Genomic DNA, 13479 nt, shown 5'->3' with positions numbered 1-13479 from the left:
TTATAATTTTTTTTTAGTCAGATCCACTATTTAACATGTGGACTTGCAGTATAATTCACATAAACACCTTGGCTATACTATGAAGTGAGCTAAAAAATGGAACATAATTTAAATCACACTTTTCCAGTATAGTCAGTCTCTGCTGTCAATCTGCAATTTTTTAAATAAATTTTTTATGTGACTGTGCGGTACCATCCATCAAAATTCAATGCAAGATGTTAAGTTAAGCCTTTACTGTAGATCTCACAACGGTGCACTGAGCAGGGAAATATTGTATAATATGGTTCTTGGCTAATGCCGTTTCATATGTTATTTGCTAGAAATACAAACATTTTGGTAGTTTGGTTGATTTTACAAATGTGTAGTGTATTTTAAATCATTTTTTTAATGGACAGCATGGTAACACAATGTTTGGTAGTGCTACCTATTGAATATGGTGGCTTAGGTTCCAACCCCTTGCTTTTCTATCAACATGAAATGTGCATGTTCTTCCTGAGGCTGCTTGTTTTTTTGTTTTTTTTTACCAAGTTCTCCAGTTTTCATCCCACACTTCAAAGATGTGGGGTCAGTTGCTGTTTCTATATGTGTGAGTGAGATATGCATGAGACTGGGGTCTGGTGCAGAAATGACTTCTGCCTTGAGCTTGATGCTGTCTCTTTCAATCACAAATTGGATTAAACATGTTGTGTTTTATTTGTAGAACTTTGTTAAATTTTAAGGTTTTGTTAACAGAAAGAACATTGACTACAGACCAATGGCACTTACATCTCACATCATGAAGACATTTGTGACACTGGTCCTGGACTATATGAGTCCTCTTGAGGTAGATCAACTGGACCCACTGCAGTCTGCCCATAAGACAAAGATTGGAGTGGAGGATGCAATTATCTAACTGCTCCGTAAGGCTTATTCTCATCTTTTTGATTTCTCCAGTGCATTTAATACCTTCTAGCCATCCTTGTTAAGGGGTAAACTCAGAGATAGGTGGATGAGCCTATGGTGTATCAGTCAGGCAGACTGCAGTTAGTGAGACTCGAGGACTGTGTTTCTGATAGGATGAGAGCAACACTGCATCACCATTAGGAACAGTCCTGTCTCCTTTTCTCTTTACTCTGTACACCTCAGACTATACATATAACATCAAGTCATGTCACGATCAGAAATTCTCAGATGATTCTGCACTTATAGGGTGTATTGGTAAGGGGGATCAGACAGAGTATAGGAGTCAAGTGGAGAACTTTTTTTCTTGGTGTAAAGAGAATTGTCTGCAACTTAGCATTAGCAAAACCGAGGAACTGGTTACTGACCGTTGCTGTACCAATCTGCTGTACTATTCAAGAAGTGGATGTAGAAGTGGTGCACTCCTACAATTACTTTGCATCCGCCACACTATCTATCTATCTATCTATCTATCTATCTATCTATCTATCTATCTATCTATCTATCTATCTATCTATCTATCTATCTATCTATAAAAAGAGCTTCTATAAAAAGTCAAGTTCCCCCTGGGGACAAATAAAAATTTTATCTATCTATAATAAAGTTCTATCTATTGCATGAGTTTTGTCTTTGTCTTTTTTTTATTGCTGAAGTGAACAGTGAAATGGGGCAGATTGTGGGTGGCTGCCACTGATGTAAATGCAAAGACATATTTTTCTGCCTAAAATTAAAAGTGTTGTTTCATTCATCTATCCATTCATTCACCCACTAAACCTGCAGTTACCAGTTTTAGAGTGTTGCACTGATATAAATATGACTATACAGACATATTCCAGTGTCCTTATTTGAAACAAATTATGGAGAAAATGGGAAGGAATTATGGCAAGGACTACAAATAAAACATGTTTGTTTCTTTCCTCCATAGCCCTGAAGTTGCTGACCCAGAAGAGAAACTTTAACTGAACCTGACTTTGTTCACCAGTGCATCTACAAAAGGTCTCCAAACATACAAAGAACAGCCTCCTGACCCAGAAAGAAGAGAGGAGCCGTGACTTATGGAGGAAGACTAAAAACTACTGTAGTGGCTGTTGGCAGTGAGCATAAGCTATTCAGTTTCTAAAAAAGGAAATTAAAATTAGCTTTTCCCTCTAGAATCTCAACTCTTTATCTTGCTATTTTACAATACATATCAAAATGCACAAAACTGACAGACTCCATTAACATGGCATTAAGATGAACAAATAAAATAATGATTAACTGATGCATTTTTTTGAAACATAAATGTTTTATTTAAAGATAAAAATGATGATGGCACCATTCAGCCCCTAACTTGTCAAAGTGATTCAGGATTCCAGCAAAACAGTTTGCCGCAGCTCTGCTTTTTTTATATCTTCAAAGCAACAGAATCCTACCTCAGACTCAGAAATGAATAAATCCATGCCATTATGGTATAAAAGATTCCTGTATTGTTCACATGAGCATTATGTATTTGCAAGTCAAGTTGCAAATTTGAAATTCTGCATCTGTATTCCAAAAAAAAAATTACTCATCTAATGCCATTATATAGTAATAAGGCAGAAAAGTATTACTTGATCAGCATAAAGAAGCATGCTGATGCTTCAAAAATGTTTCCATGGAAACTTGGTCTGATTCAAGGTGAACTACAATGAAAGACCTCAGCACAGAAAACATAACAATAAATAAACAAGCAAATAAAATCAATACACAGACCAACATTTATGTGGAACCATTCTGTGCTCTGTATGGAGTGCACAACTGTCTCTTGTTCTTTTGCAGTGCTTAAATGACTCCATTACTGAATATATCAGATCTAAAATACTTCCACATAATGAACCCAGCATCCTGTATGCGCTTATGGATATAAGTTATCTTCATTCATGATTAAAATGACTTTCCTTTTGAAATATTTTCAGAAGAATGCCTTCATTCAGTGCATACTCAAAGTTTCATTGCGTGCCTGACTGTTTTGACACAATATCTGATAGAGAGCTCCTTTACAGTACAGAAACTTGGCAAGCAACCACTCCTGTTCCCTGATACCTTGTTCATAATGTCAAGAAAAATGTATTTATAAAGGGCACCACAGTAGGGGCCTGAAGTAATAAATCTGGGCCTGTTATTTTTCACCTAACGTGCATCAAACAGCTGCATCACCTACATAGTGTCTTAAAGAAGCCATATCGGACACTCTAAAAAGATAACATGCACCTTAAAATTCTGCTCTGTATTAATTATGAAAATTGCATAAGCTGTGATAATGCATATTAGATCCTATAAAGATACATTCTTGTGGTCTTGTGAACACAAAATCAATCTGCCTATATTAGAAGGATAAAGATCAAAAGGTTATTACATTGATATCTGCATCAAAGGCATTCAGCAAGTCATACAATGAATATCTAATGCTAGACTGAAGCCATTTAAAGCATCTCTACTAAAAAAGGCTGCATTTTTAAATTCCCTAGTGAGGCACAGTTCAGGCTTTTCTTCTCACGTGATGATGTGTCCCACACCAGCTCATTCACGCACTGGCCAGAAAATCATGACCTGCAGTACACTGCTTGAATGCCTTATCTCAGTAACAGAAAACAACATGAAGGGGGAAAAAAATTAACAAGACACATGCATAAACAAATATGGTCTGGCCACACTGTCTTAGTTTCAAGCACTTGTCGTTAAATTTCAAACTTGTTCAGCTTGGCAACAAAATAAGCTTGTTATTTTTTCATATTTCTCCTTCCTAATCTGTTACACCCAGATTGAGCTTTTTTACACTGACCGTGTTTCCATTACAACAAAATTGTATGAAAAATATACCAAATACCTCTAAAAATGCAATCGGATTGAGTTTAACCTCATTTCTTTTGTTTCCATTATTTAACGGGAGATCAACAAAGAAACATGGAAAATAAGATTTAGTAAAAAAAGTAATAATAGTAATAATTCTAATTCATAATTCATTACTTGACACCCAAGAACTCTGTACAAAGACATTTTAAAGACAAATCATGACCAATTACTAAATTATGATCAGTGTTGTTCTGCTAGTTAGATAAAGGCAGAACACATAAAGTGGTCTCAATAAGGAAAAAATAAAAGGATCGCACAGTTTAGACAGAAGGGTACTGGGGCAAAGAAAGCTGGTGCCCTGACACTGGCATGAGAAAGCGAGAGCCACCAGGGAGGAAAACGTTGATGCTGACTACAAAAAAAGGGTGTTTAAAAATGATTATATGATGGCAGAGGCGTAGCCAAGGTGGGTTTGACAAACTGGTAGCGGTTCAAAGAAATAAAACCTAATGAGCGCAGCACAGTGTTCTTAAAATAATTTTCACATTAAAAAAAAAAAAAACAAAACAGAATATGCTAAACAAATACGTAAATTAAAACTGCTACGTATAAAAGTAGAAAAAAATGCATAGTCAGCATGAATCCATCTTTTAGCCCGTGATAGTGCCTTTGAAACAAGTGAAGATTTTTCCAAATGGTGTAAAAGGGGTGATAAAAAAGGAAATAGAACAGAACAGTTATTCCAAAAATCAAGGACACAAAGCAGGGCTTTCATCTCATCTTATTGTTCTTCAATACGTTATTACTGTAGCTAAAATGTTATCTAATTAGCCAGCTACATTGGGCTGCAGGGAAAAAGGAAGGCATCATCTAACATCTGCTAATATTTTGCTAGTTAATATGAGGTCGCAACCAATGATCCCTCTAAGCTGAACGCATGAGCGATCGCTCACACGAATTCACAGCGTCGCTCATACTTCCCGCACGATCGCTCATTCCAACGGCGTCGCTCGTACTTACCGTGAAAATTGGTGCTCATAAATGTTTGCCTTAAACAAAATGTCGCTCATAAACAATGTTTTTTGCTCACTATATGCTACTCCTTAGAGGGAACATTGGTCGCAACTATTGTGACTTTGTCAGTTAATAAGATGCATTTGTGCATCGCTCACAAATCAGAATAAACATTGGAGTGCTAGAGTTAGGGGTATTAAGTTAGGCTGGCAATCTTGTGCCAAAATGAGATAAATAAAAAGAATATATATATACTTATATATAGGGGCGTAGCACTGCTGCCTCGCAGTTAGGAGCCCCGGGTTCGCTTCCTGGGTCCTCCCTGCATGGAGTTTGCATGTTCTTCCCATGTCTGCGTGGGTTTTCTCCGGGTACTCCGGTTTCCTCCCACAGTCCGAAGACATGCAGGTTAGGTGCATTGGTGATCCTAAATTGGCCCTAGTGTGTACTTGGTGTGTGTGGGTGTGTGTGTGTGCGCGCCCTGCAGTAGGCTGGTGCCCTGCCCGGGATTGGTTCCTGCCTTGTGCCCTGTGTTGGTTAGGATTGGCTCCAGCAGACCCCCGTGACCCTGTGTTAGGATATAGTGGGTTGGATAATGGATGGATATATTTTATATATATATGTATATTTTTTAAATGAGTCATTAAATTTTAAAAAAACTGCAACAATGTATATAAAAGATTGATCAAGTTTGTTTAATAGGTCATTACCTAACAATATATAGATCTTATTCACATAATGGCTAACACGGTACAACACCCTAGTACTACATATCTACAAATAATTCATTCATTGGTTTCGTTGGATCGTCTGGCAGTGGTTACACTAACATTAAAACTATTTATCCACTGCAAATATTTGTGAAGGTTTTTTGATTAAAGTAAACATAAAAAGTGACCCATTCATGCAGTTTTTTCCAGCTCTTGTTAAATGGAGCCAAGGAGAAAGCTCTAAAGCATAAGTGCGCCTTGCTATCACCTGAGAACCATCTGATTACAATATCTTGAAGTTTCTGTTGTTCTTCACCCTGGTCTTTCAACGATGGTCATTTTCCTTTAATTCCATTATATTTAAAATTATCCACTAAAAACATTAAATAAACTGGCATTGCATGAAAAGGCACACAGAAATCCGTGTCTATAAGGAAAAAAGCCCCTTCCTTCATCATATGTGGAAACGTGTGTAAAATCCTGCAAACTGGGATTAAAAAGTATCTGGTATCATTTAAATTTCAAAGGTAAACACAAATATTATAAATCTTTGGTGAAGGATGTGAAATCACATGACTTTGTGGTGTTAGAAGCCATTTGTAAAGCTGAATGCTCATCTTGGAAAAGTAACCTTTATAAGGTACCAGGAAAAACAACAACCCTATGATTTTAGAACCACTATCCAATTACAGTATTTTTGCAGTCCACAGTCATTCTTTTAATTGGACGTAGTGAGGTTCATAGTAAGCAGTTTCATAGATCAGTGCATACAGAAAGAAACCGCAGCATATTCATAGAGAAGCACATAAACAGCAAAATTCAGTAGACATCATAACTGAGAAGCAGAATGATATGAAGAACAAAGTCTCAGTCAAAACAATGTCAGATTCCTAAAGAAGCAGATCTGAAAGAGCTTCAGGAACAGCTGCATGAGCTTTTCCCAAGAGGCTTTAGCATAATGAAGAGAAAAGTTTCAGATCTCCAGTGTCTTGCAGGTTTATGCAGGGTGAGTAGCGTGCTCAGGTACTCTGGGGCATTCTGATGCAGAGAGTAATAAATGACAGGCAGGGTCTTGAAGAGAATTTGAAATTGACTGCAATGGACTGCAGTAGGCCATGTGAGAATGGTTTTAAACCCTAAATAATTATGGTTAAATCTGGCTTTAGGTGAAAATCATGAACTCTACAATGCTGATATACACTGAATGATGCAATGCTGTACTTTATGTACAACCCCAATTCCAATGAAGTTGGGACGTTGTGTAAAACGTAAATAAAAACAGAATCCAATGATTGGCAAATCCTTTTCAACCTATGTTCAATTGAATACACTACAAAGACAAGATATCGAATGTTCAAACTGATAAACTTTACTGTTGTTTTGCAAATCTTCACTCATTTTGAATTTGATGCCTGCAACACGTTCCAAAAAAGCTGGGACAGGGGTATGTTTACCACTGTGTTGTATCACCTTTCCTTTTAACAACACTCAATAAGTGTTTGAGAACCGAGGACACTAATTGTTGAAGCTGTATAGGTGGAATTCTTTCCCATTCTTGCTTGATGTACAACATCAGTTGTTGGGCAGTCCAAGGTCTCTGTTGTCGTATTTTGCGCTTCATAATGCGCCACGCATTTTCAATGGGAGACAGGTCTGGACTGCAGGTAGGCCAGTCTAGTACCTGCACTCTTTTACTACAAACCCACGCTGTTGTAACACATGCAGAATGTGGCTTTGTATTGTCCTGCTGAAATAAGCACGGACGTCCCTGAAAAAGGTGTCACTTGGATGGCAGCATATGTTGCTCCAAAACCTGTATGTACCTTTCAGCATTAATGGTGCCTTCACAGATGTGCAAGTTACCCATGCCATGGGCACTAACACACCCCCATACCATCACAGATGCTGGCTTTTGAACTTTGTGCTGATAACAATCCGGATGGTCCTTTTCCTCTTTGGCCTGGAGGACACGATGTCCATGATTTCCAAAAACAATTTGAAATGTGGACTCGTCAGACCACAGCGCACTTTTCCACTTTGCATCAGTCCATCTCAGATGAGCTCGGGCCCAGAGAAGCCAGCGGTGTTTCTGGGTGTTGTTGATATATGGCTTTCAGTTTGCATGGTAGAGTTTTAACTTGCACTTGTAGATGTAGCGACGAACTGTGTTAACTGACAATAGTTCTGAAGTATTCCTGAGCCCACGTGGTAATATCCTTTACAGAATGATGTCGGTTTTTAATGCAGTGCCGCCTGAGGGATCGAAGGTCACAGGCATCCAGTGTTGGTATTCGGCCTTGCTGCTTACGTGCAGAGATTTCTCCAGATTCTCTGAATCTTTTGATGATATTATGGACAGTAGATGATGAAATCCCTAGATTCCTTGCAATTGTACATTGAGAAACGTTCTTAAACTGCTGGACTATTTGCCCACGAAGTTGTTCACAAAGTGGTGAACCTCTCCCCATCCTTGCTTGTGAACGACTGAGCCTTTTGGGGATGCTCCTTTTATACCCAATCATGACAAACACCTGTTTCCAATTAACCTGTTCAAATGTGGAATATTCAAAACAGGTGTTTTTTGAACATTCCTCAACTTTCCCAGTCTTTTGCTGCTCCTGTCCCAGCAGTGTTGCAGACATCAAATTCAAAATGAGTGAAGATTTGCAAAACAACAATAAAGTTTATCAGTTTGAACATTAGATATCTTGTTTTCATAGTGTATTCAATTGAATATAGGTGGAAAAGGATTTCCAAATCATTGTATTCTGTTTTTATTTACGTTTTACACAACGTCCCAACTTCATTGGATTTGGGGTTGTATATCTGCAGTATACAAAGTAGCTTCATCCTATATTAAATGAATCTGCTTCTAATGTATTACCTTTAATTCATCTTAGATTTCGCTTTATGCCTATAGGTCCTAAAAAACTATTTTTAAATGGTTTGTAAAATGGATAATGTAATGCTGATTTATTGCATGCCTTCCTGACGTCCTGATAGTATTTAAAAGTGGACCGATTTGTTTTGTATGTTTCACGCAAAAAAAAAAAAAACTAAAACTTTCCTGCTGGGTTTCCAACAAATAATGGTTAAGAATGTATATTTTTAAAGTTAATATCTGTTTGAGCAACATTCATTCAGTGTTGCTGTTGTTTTTACATTGTTTTGATAAAAGCTCTGGCAAAGAAACTCTGGGGAAGAGTAAGACCTTCTATCCAGCTATTTTCCAACCCACGCATCCAATTCAGGGGCTTAGAAATCTGGCGCCTACCTCGGCAGCCAAAGACACAAGGCTACAAAATGCCTTAAGTGAGATACCAGGGAGCATTAAGTAAAAGGTATAAAAGAGATCAAGTTGGATTCCCAGCCAAAGAAATCTATACATTATGTCATGAGAGCTTCACATGCCACACACAGCAGCTTCACATATTATGTGCTTTCTTGTTAACCAGTAGACGTTCTCATTGCATCAACTGATTGATTTAAGTACTGAATTTGTATTACCTGAATCAAGAGACTCAAGGAAATGAATAATTGTTTATACCCCAGTGTTATTTTACAATCAGCTCTGAATGAATAATATAGACATTAAAATATACAGTACTTTTTTTTTATTTTGAACAAAAATGTATCCCGGCATTAAAGGTTGGTTGCAATAGCCTGAACAGAAGGCTCACCACCTTGCAGTAGAATTTATTTTTCCTTACTTGTAGCATACTTCTGCATCTTACAATTGAATGATCACAATTCCATCTCCTTCGCTCAATAAGAATAGTATCCCAAGATGCCCAGGGACCTTGACCTTGGCCTCAGCTGAAGCTGCCTTTCTGTCCCCACGTGATAGCAGCACTGCTGATGGGCTTAGCACAAGACACATTGTCTGCCATAAGGTCACTATTGGGTGACCAAGTGGTGTAAGAAGTAATCTGAAAACAATCCTAAAGGAAGGAAGGCACTGTCTGAAAGAAAACTTTATTGCTTTGCAAACACCTAAATAAATAATATGAAACAGTGTTAGTCATGAGTGCATGCAATGGGTTTATTTAATCTTTCAGGTACCGTTTCAATTTTAGAAATAAAGGTTTATTACTAAGGAATGTAATACTTTCAGTTTTCATGGTCGGAATGCATACAGTAACAAATATATAATACATATTTAATTGTTATGTTGCAGCCAGGGTTCATTCCCTGGCCAATGAATAATTTCCCTTTTGTTCCTGTTTTTGAATTACTGTTTTTCATGTGATTTCATGCAATTTCTGCTTATCATTTCCTTATTTATATACCGTGTAATGAAGTGTTCTTACATTCCTTGTGGTTAGTAGGTGGAAACCCCAAAGGGGTGGGGCCACAATGACATCATTTGCTGAAGGACCGCCCTCAGCCTGTATATGTGAGGCTGGGAAGTCAGCCCTACAATGGATTACTGAGTGTTGTTTCGGGTATTATTGTAAGCAATGTTTTTCCTTTTCTAGCTTAATGGATTTTTTTGCTTCTCTTCAGGATTAGTCTCATTTGGATTATATTTAGGATTTATTTTTCCTTGATTACCTTTATGACACAGTCGTCCCGCCTTATTTGCAAGTTTGGCATCTGAGGTTTTGACTCACCACGATTTTAAATTATTTTTAAAAATCCAGAATATTCTAGACAAAAGAACATTTGAAATTCCTATGTGTGGTTCTGCCTGATAACTACACACAAGAAACAATATGCGCAGGCAGATGCTGCTGAATATCCATGGCTAGCCATCCCTCAGCCCCAGTGTATTTCCTTTGTGCATGCAGTCATCCTAATGCTTTTATACAAAGTGCTGAGGATGCACAGTTTTTGCACATCCGTGAAGTGTTCAGGAACCATAGAGCTGCAGATAACGTAGGCCAATCTTTATATCCTTTTAGGTTGTATTTTTGAACTTTCCTATTTTTTTAATTTATTTCTAATATATTTTTTAATTTATAAAGATTCTAGTTTGGACTTGGCTTATCAAGCCAGCGTCAAAAGGGTGTTTTTTGTATTTTTCTGGAGTATATGAGATAATTTGAAACTTTTAACTCTAGCTCCCCATTTGTGGGCCTTGTAGGCCAAAGCCTGCCTCTGGAGTTTGGGTTTGGCTGTTGTGATTGAGCCACTTAGGAAAAGATTTTCTTGTTTTTGCAACATTCTTTAAGACATTTATACGTGGCAATATTAGATGCTGTTATTAAGTATTCCTAAATGGCTTTAGTTACTATTTTATATTATCCGGGACTGTTTGTTTTACTATTTATATGTGTTATTTCTCTCTCACAATAGCATCTTTGTTTTCGTTACAGGCACCCCCATTTTGTTGTAAACGTGACTGCGATGCATCACTTAGTTGCTTGTGGTGCATTTCTGTTTGTCACGATAATCTGACATCATTATCATGACAGTTTAAATACCAGTGTGATACCCTACTAGCTATCCGTAATTTGGATAAAAATACTATTCCTAAACTCTTGCTTCGTGAACTTTGATTTTAGTCTTACTGGTTACAAACATTTTAGCTTTTGTCAATCTGGCATCAATCTTCCATCACATCTTGATTTTGGCACTCTTTTGACTTTGATTTAATTTCCTGGTCCAATCCTTTATTCAATCACAATGCTATGTGTTATGACACAATGCTGGTGGCCTAGGGGTAGGGCTACATCCAGGAAGGTTGGTGAAGGTTTTGGCCTTCTTTGTGGGTGTTTTGACCTTCATACATTTTTTGCCATTTTGTGTGTAGTACCACAATAATATGCAACACATAATATACTTGCAAAAGTATACTCATTCATTTGTCTCAAGCAGAACATATTACTGTAATTCTTTATGATTATGTTTTTTTATTGTTCAATTACTACTCCACAGTTAACTCAAACAAAGGCAGAAAGTCATAACTACAGCTAAGACGTATGACTATATAAAAGCAGGTGTTAAATCACTTCCCTAAGTTTAGAGTGGATAATGAAATCTTCCTTTTCACATGCCTTGCAGAAATGAATGCTGCCTGTATTCCAGGAGATACATTGTGATCTCAAGATGCAGGCTTTCATAATTCCATGAGGATAAATAAATGAAGAAAGCAGTCAGTGCCTTTAATTATAGGACACTCAAATGCTTGAACGATCAGCCTACAATATTAGAGAAGCTCCAACAGACAAAGGATTTAAATCAGCGCTGAAGCCTAGTTAGTTTAGTACAGCATACATCTGTTAGGGCTGCTGCCAAGTCTACTTCATATTAATCTTTTATGACACTTCAGTTTAGTTAGCAATTGCTCTAATTAGTTGCTATAGACTTTTCCATGTTGTTTCTCTTCTCAGTGATGATGGTGACATACATCAACCATCATATATATATATATATATATATATATATATATATATATATATATATATATATATATATATATATATATATATATATATATATATATATATATATACTCAGCAAAAAAAGAAATGCCCTCTGACTTTCAACTGTTTTTACTTTCAGTAAATTTAATGTGTAAATATTTGTATGAACACTAAAAGAGTCAACACCATAAGACATAAACTAAAAATGTTTCACAATGTGTCCCTGAATGAAGGGAGGCTCAAAATCAAAAGTACCAGTCAGTATCTGGTGTGGCCACCAGCTGCTTGAAGTACTGCAGTGCATCTCCTCCTCATGGACTGGACCAGATTTGTCAGTTCTTGCTGTGAGATGTTACCCCACTCTTCCACCAAGGCACCTGCAAGTTCCTGGACATTTCTGGGGGGAATGGCCCAAGCCCTCACCCTGCGATCCAACAGGTCCCAGACGTGCTCAATGGGATTGAGATCCGGGCTCTTCCACTGCGAGGATGATCAGCTGTCCTTCCTGTCTCCCTGTAGCGCTGTCTTTGGCGTCTCACAGTGCGGACATGGCAATTTATTGCCCTAGCCACATCAGCAGTCCTCATGCCTCCCTGCAGCATGCCTAATGCACGTTCACGCAGATGAGCAGGGACCCTGGGCATCTTTCTTTGGGTGTTTTTCACAGTCGGTAGACAAGTCTCTTTAGTGTCCTGCATTTTTAGAACTGTGACCTTAAATGCCTACTTTCTGTAAGCTGTTAAGGTCTTAACGACCATTCCACAGGTGCATGTTAATTAATTGATTATGGTTAATTGAACATGCATGGAAAACATTGTTTACACCCTTTACAATGAAGATCTGTAAAGTTATTTGGATTTTTAAAACATTATTGTTGAAATACACAGTCCTGAAAAAGGGACGTTTCTTTTTTTGCTGAGTATATATATATATATATATATATATATATGTGTGTGTGTAATGTTTATTTTTGCATGGATTGCATGGATTCTTCTACGTTTCACTGTTATGTTTAATGTTTATGTTTCACTTCTTTATTCAAACGTGGAGTGCATATTTATATTCGGTTAAGTGAAAGTGTGCTTGATTAGAATAAACTAAATTGAATTATCGCAGTAAGTTTTTTTTCTTTTATTGATTTGCTATATGATGGAAATGCAATGATCCAAAGACATACCATGCCAACTTTTTTTTTTTTTAACATTTTTTTGATTTTATTAAAATCAAATAGTTTCCTCCCACAGTCCAAAGACATGCAGGTTAGGTGGACTGGCGATTCTAAATTGTCCCTAGTGTGTGCTTGGTGTGTGGGTGTGAGTGTGTGCACCCTGCCCGGGGTTTGTTCCCTGCCTTGCACCCTGTGTTGGCTGGGATTGGCTCCAGCAGACCCCCGTAACCCTGTAGTTAGGTGCGGGTTGGATGATGGATGGATGGATAAAATTAAATAACATTCCATACAAGTAAGTCAAGTTTAACAAAAATAGGTTTGAAACAAATCAACCATGGCAGCTTAAACACCTTTAAGCAGCTTTATGGTGCTTCAATATAGTATTCGATATATAACTAATGACTTCAAAAAAATCACACGTTGTCTCTGCTGCTTGAGATTAGACTGTGAGCTGTGGAATGATTATTAA

The 13479-nt window shown here is 37.4% G+C and overlaps 1 protein-coding gene across 14 annotated transcripts in view; it reads right to left on the bottom strand.

The window, feature by feature from the left end:
- dmd (dystrophin) overlaps window positions 1–13479 on the bottom strand; it is a 2654580-nt gene that overhangs the window by 478708 nt on the left and 2162393 nt on the right. The window lies entirely within an intron of this gene.

This window comes from Polypterus senegalus, chromosome 2, assembly GCF_016835505.1.
Source record: "Polypterus senegalus isolate Bchr_013 chromosome 2, ASM1683550v1, whole genome shotgun sequence".
NCBI lineage: Eukaryota > Metazoa > Chordata > Cladistia > Polypteriformes > Polypteridae > Polypterus > Polypterus senegalus.
The sequence above is the reverse complement of the archived record's forward strand: the minus strand, read 5'-3'. Positions and strand labels throughout refer to the sequence as shown.